This window comes from Somniosus microcephalus, unplaced genomic scaffold (assembly GCF_052327205.1).
Source record: "Somniosus microcephalus isolate GS21.2 unplaced genomic scaffold, FLI_Smic_1.0 unresolved_chr5, whole genome shotgun sequence".
Taxonomy (NCBI): domain Eukaryota; kingdom Metazoa; phylum Chordata; class Chondrichthyes; order Squaliformes; family Somniosidae; genus Somniosus; species Somniosus microcephalus.
Window position 1 is genome coordinate 37252703 of NW_028225183.1, and position 5545 is coordinate 37258247.

At 42.1% G+C, this 5545-nt stretch overlaps 1 non-coding gene across 1 annotated transcript; it reads right to left on the minus strand.

The window, feature by feature from the left end:
- Positions 1-4545: 4545 nt before the first annotated feature.
- LOC147087902 (U1 spliceosomal RNA) lies at positions 4546-4713 on the minus strand. Its single transcript, XR_015075460.1, has one exon. It is a non-coding gene; the product is annotated as a U1 spliceosomal RNA (small nuclear RNA).
- Between the last annotated feature and the right edge of the window lie 832 nt (positions 4714-5545).

A 5545-nucleotide genomic window follows, 5' to 3' on the forward strand; every position in this document is an offset into this window, starting at 1 on the left:
ACGTAGACTGACTGGTAAAATAAGAACATAAACAACAGGAGCAGGAGTGGACCATTTGGTCCATCGAGCCTGCTCCACCTTTCAATACGCTCATGGCTGAGCTTCGGTTAAAAGCACATTCATGCAACACCTAATAACTGAATAACATTCCCGCATATACAGTTGTCTCCTTACTCAGTTTACTGCTATATTTTGCATTATTGAATGAAATATCAATGGAGCTTAAATTAGACCCTAAATTCCCAGCAAATCCATCGAGCAGAAAAGTTAAGAGGAGATTTCTTCGAAGTGATCAAAATATTTAATTGCTTTTACCGAGTAAACAAATAGCAACTGATTCCAGTGGCAGTGGGGTCAGTAATCAGTGGACACAGATTCAATGTGATTGGCAAAAGAACCAGAGACGACTTGAGCAGGATTTTTTTTTAAAGAGTTGTGATTTGGAATGCTCTGCCTGAAAGGATGGTGGAAGCAGAGACAATAGTAACATTCAAAATGGATTTGAAAAGTATACTTGATTTTTTTTAAATACTGGGGAAAGAGCAGATGAACAAAGAATTAAAATCAGTATCGCTGGTCAGCAAAGCAAGTAAAATGTTAGCAAGGAACTGGGGTTGATTTCTAATTTAATAGAATTCAATAGCAGTGAAGGTAGCACAAGTTCGGAGGCATAAGTCTTGCATTTCTAAAGCACCTTTCACCAGCACCGGATGTGTCAAAGCGGCTTACAGCCAATGAAAAACTTTCTAAAGTGTAGTCACTGTAGTAATGTAGGAAACGGGGCAGCCAATTCGCGCACAGCAAGCGCCCAGAAAGAGCAATGTGACAATGACCAGATAATCTGTTTTAGTGATGTTGATTGATGGATAATTACTGGCCCAGGAAAACGGGGATAACTCCCCTGCTCTTCTTTGAAATAGTGAGATGGAATCTGTAGCATCGACCTGAGAGAGCAGTCCGTTTAACGACTCATTCAAAAGATGTCACGTCCGAAACTGCAGCACACCCTCAATACTGCCCCTCCGACAGTGCAGCGCTCCCTCAGTACTGCCCCTCCGGCAGTGCAGCGCTTCCTCAGTACTGCCCCTCCGGCACTGCAGCACTCCCTCAGTACTGCCCCTCCGACACTGCAGCACTCCCTCAGTACTTCACTGGAGTGTCTGTCTAGATGTGTGTGCTCAAGCCAGCAGATAAATGTAGCCTCACACGGTGCAACGACGTGTTCCAGTTCAATATATACATTCATAAAATCAATTCTCAATAGTTTCTTTAAACCCAATAGCATTATTTATTTCCAATGAGTTGGAAACAGGAATACGATCCATTTACATTTTGTTATCATTTTACGTGAAATTAATACTCGTAGAAGTATTGGAGTGGGAATGAACCGGATAACAGCACTGCTGGTAATGTTTGTGGAATATTTTCTTGCAGCCAAAGCGCACATTGACAAGCTGGAACTGTGTGGGACTGAATCCTCAGGGGAAAAAACAGTTATAGACTTCGTCCCTGGGTGGACTCGAACCACCAACCTTTTACTCAACAGCCGAACGTGCTAGACAATTGCGCCAGAGAAAAAGATACGAAGTCCTTTTGCAAGGCATCCTAAACCAGGCTGTCGGTGAGTTGAAGCTTCAGATTGCTCCGATCAGGATGGTACTTGTCCAATGTCAGTTTTACTGTTACAAAATAAAGGGTGGGACATTGATTGTGGATAACTGGCAGCAGTCTGGTCCCGCACACTGCAGACACATCCATGTCACAGCTAACCATCTCTCGTGCAACCGGCGCGGTCTCCCTTCGAGACATTCGGTGCCCTGTCTTTGTAAAAGCATTCTGATTGTCCAGAAGCCGGTATTAGGTTTTAATTCTGATCTGCAGTAACGAGAATCTTTTAAATGGCTCTGATCAGTTAAATTCCCCGTTAACTTCAGAGTAAAGGTGCCAGTATCTTAAACCAGGGAAAGGTGCACTGATCGTCCTAGGACAGTCGGGCATTTGCATCTACATTCTCCTCTCATTCCATTTCCCAAAACGTATCCAAAGATTCACAAAACCCCTAACTGTGTTTCCTTTGTTATTTCATTCCAATTTCCTGCTTCAGGCTGGCCGAGCTGTCGAAAACGCTGTTTTTAGGTTATAGTTTTCTCTGGGCGTGGATTCGAATTCCTCTTTTGATATGCGGTTTTTTTCAATTTTACAGTTAATTATATCTTGTGGAATTAGCTACAACTGATTGTTTTCAGCCCAGTTCATTCGTCATTCGGTAAAGTGATGCAAAATACATTTCCTTGCCTTCTGTAAAATGCCAACTGTTTCAAAAAAGGTCCGCAGGGAATGACTAGCCCTTTTTGTCAACAATCGGAATGAGGCACGTTAAATATTTACAAGCCCACATTTAACTGCAGCTCATATTGTCAGAACAGTCACACTAATCATTAGTCTTCTAGGTATCTTCTTGAACTGCATCTCTAAAACAAACATAGCTTTTCACATCACGGCTATCGATCAGTTCATTGCCAGTGTGAAAATGCAACATTTGAAACATAGCAACGTCTGCAAGACTGGAATCAGAGAATGCCTGGGCCGTGGGCTGTGATAAATTATCTGGTGCATTAAGATATTCATCAAGCCTGAGCCCTTCCTGTATTGCTCAGTAGCCCACTGAGTGAGGAAATAAGAGACCACATACCGGGGAGGGGCCTGGGCATTTTCGGTTTTGTGCTGAAGATGGAACTTGACAAAATGTCAGCTTGGCTCGGGATCAGTGCGGCTTAGTGCGACTTCGGCCCGTAGCCCCCTTCACAAGTCACCAGTGCCGAGAAAGCAACGGGGAATTTTACACATGTGTTGTATTCTGTAACTTTATATGAACATTTCAGTGCATTTCACGCTATGTCCAACACTGTGAGGTCCCCAATGGTGTATCATCTTTGTACCTTTATGAATATTCCAGCTTTACTCCGGCGGGCCAAAGAAACAAATTAGAGGGTTCATTGCCTACAACTCTCCGAGATCATATAATAGAATGGCTGCAGCACAGAAGGAGGCCATTCGGCCTGTCGTGCCCGTGCCGACTCTCTGAAAAAGCACTTCAGCTAGTCCCACTCCCACACCCTTTCCCCGTAGCCCTGCAAATTTTTCCTTTCAGGTCCATATCCAATTCCCTTCTGAAAGCCACAATTGAATCTGCCTGCAGCCCCCTTTCAGGCAGTGAATTCCAGATGCTATCCACACGCTACATAAACAATTTTCCCTCATGTTGCCTTTGATCTCTGTGCTCCTGCAATTCGGGCCTCTTGCGTGTTCCTATGTTATTTGCTTCACCGTTGCGAGGTGTGTTTTCAGCTGCCTAGGCCCTAAAATCAGGAACTCCCTCCCGAAACAGCGCCACTTCTCTGTCTCTCCTCCTTTAAGATGCTCCTTAAAACCTAACTTTTCGACCAAGCTTTTGGTCATCCGTCCTAATATCTCAAATACAAATGCAAAATACTGCGGATGCTGGAAATCTGAAATAAAAACCGAAAATGCTGCAAATACACAGCAAGTCAGGCAGCATCTGTGGAGAGAGTACTAGAGTTGTTGGAGAGAAGAGCAGAGCTTCATCAATGTGGGCATTCTTTAAAGAGAAGTGGCAGTGAATTAAACAGTAATACATTTCTGACGAAGGGTCATCGACCTGAAACGTTAACCCTGTTTTTCTCTCTCCACAGATGCTGCCTGACCGGCTGAGTATTTCCAGCATTTTTTGTTTTTATGTCCTAATATCTTCTTGTGCGGCAGGGTGTGAATTATTTTTGATAACGCTCCTGTGGAGTGCCTTGGGACGTTTTACTGCATTAATGGTGCTATATAAATACAAGATAACAAGTCAATAAGGAGAAATTGTTTCCAGTGTCAGTTACAGTGGCAATAGATTTTAGAAAATTTGCAAAATAACCAGTAGGATATTTCCCCGACTCCCCCTCGAGCAGGTGAAAAAAAGTGATGCAGAAAATTGTTGTGAGTCCCTGCAATGCTCTGCCTGAAAGGGTGGTTGAAGCAAATTCAATGGAATGTTGAAAAGATCATTTGGATAACATTTGAGGGTAAAATAATTGCAGGGATTTGGTGAAAAAGCAAAGGAGTATGATTAATTGGATAGCACTTTGAAAGAGCCAGCAGCGGTACGATGGGCCGAATGACCTGGTTCTGTGCAGTATCATTGTTTCTGTCGTTAACATTTTGCCAAAGTGCAGAGTTGGCAGGCAGATTTGAAAATTTGGTTGTACGCGGTGTGGACTTGTAAGTATGAATAATTTTTGATTTTTTGTGCAAAATATGTCATTTCTTAGTTGTAAGGATGAATATCAATGTGAGCGTCGAGAGAAATTGAAATGTGAGCTTTGGGAATCGCTTATCAGGCGATTTGAACAGGCTGTGTTTTGCAGAAAAGCCGTTTTGTATCTCAGATCCCTCTGTCGGGAATAAAGCAAAGGTAGGATTGAAAGCAAAATAACACTGCATTTGAGAGCTTAGTTAAAAATGTAACATTAATTGTAAAGCCAGGGGAGAGCACGAACGCAGTCCCCCACTATGACAAATTTTGCAGTCGGGTATCTCGCATTTGGGGAACATCACAAGCGTCAGCACACCCAAAGTGCAATGAGCTAGCCTCGTCGGGGGAAAACCAACTTCATGACCACCATCTTCTCTCCCCCGCCAAATAAGTATGCTTTCCATTGACACACATTGCCTCGCCACATAATTCACTGCCTCTTACCGTCTCAACGACTCATTTTTGTAATTCAAAATTCCCCTTCATTCAGAATGTGCTGCTGTTTTCTCATGTCGGTTCTGCTAAAATATTGCAATATAAAATGATATACACTTTGACAAAGCGCTGCAATAATAAAGAGCCGGACAGGCATATTTGAATTTGCCCTTAAAAGGAAACGAACGCTCACTCAGTATCTTTTGTTCAGGCCACGGAAAGTTTTATGGAAATAAATCTCTCCTTATATGTCTGGCATCTGAAGTAAGTGTCTGTCATATCTTCATATGAAAAATAAATCGGAATCTGAGTGTTTGAAAAAGCAATTCTCAAGTATTGCCCATACAGACCGATAGGTTCTGGCCCATTAAGTCTTCATCACTTGTCACATTCATACACTGTGCTTTAAATATTTCACCAATAAACCTACCTTCTTTTCTTTAAGCAGGTTTCACATTTTTGTCTTATAATAGGCCTGTGAAATGTCTTGGGAAGTTTTAACTACGTTAAAGGCGCTATATAATACAAGTTGTTGTTGACGTTTGCAATCTTTCTCACTCTTTTCAGTATGATCATTCAGTATATTCATAGTGATTAAATGATATAAGGAAAAGCCACATTAAGAGCTTAGAGACGGAGGTGGAAAATAAATGCACCTTTATGTTTACCAACATGCAAACTGTTTACTTAGAAACAGAGAACAGCGGGAGTAAGTGGAACATGGTAACTGTTTAATTAGAAACAGAGAACAGGGGAAGTAAGGGGAACACAATTAATGTTTAATTAGAAACA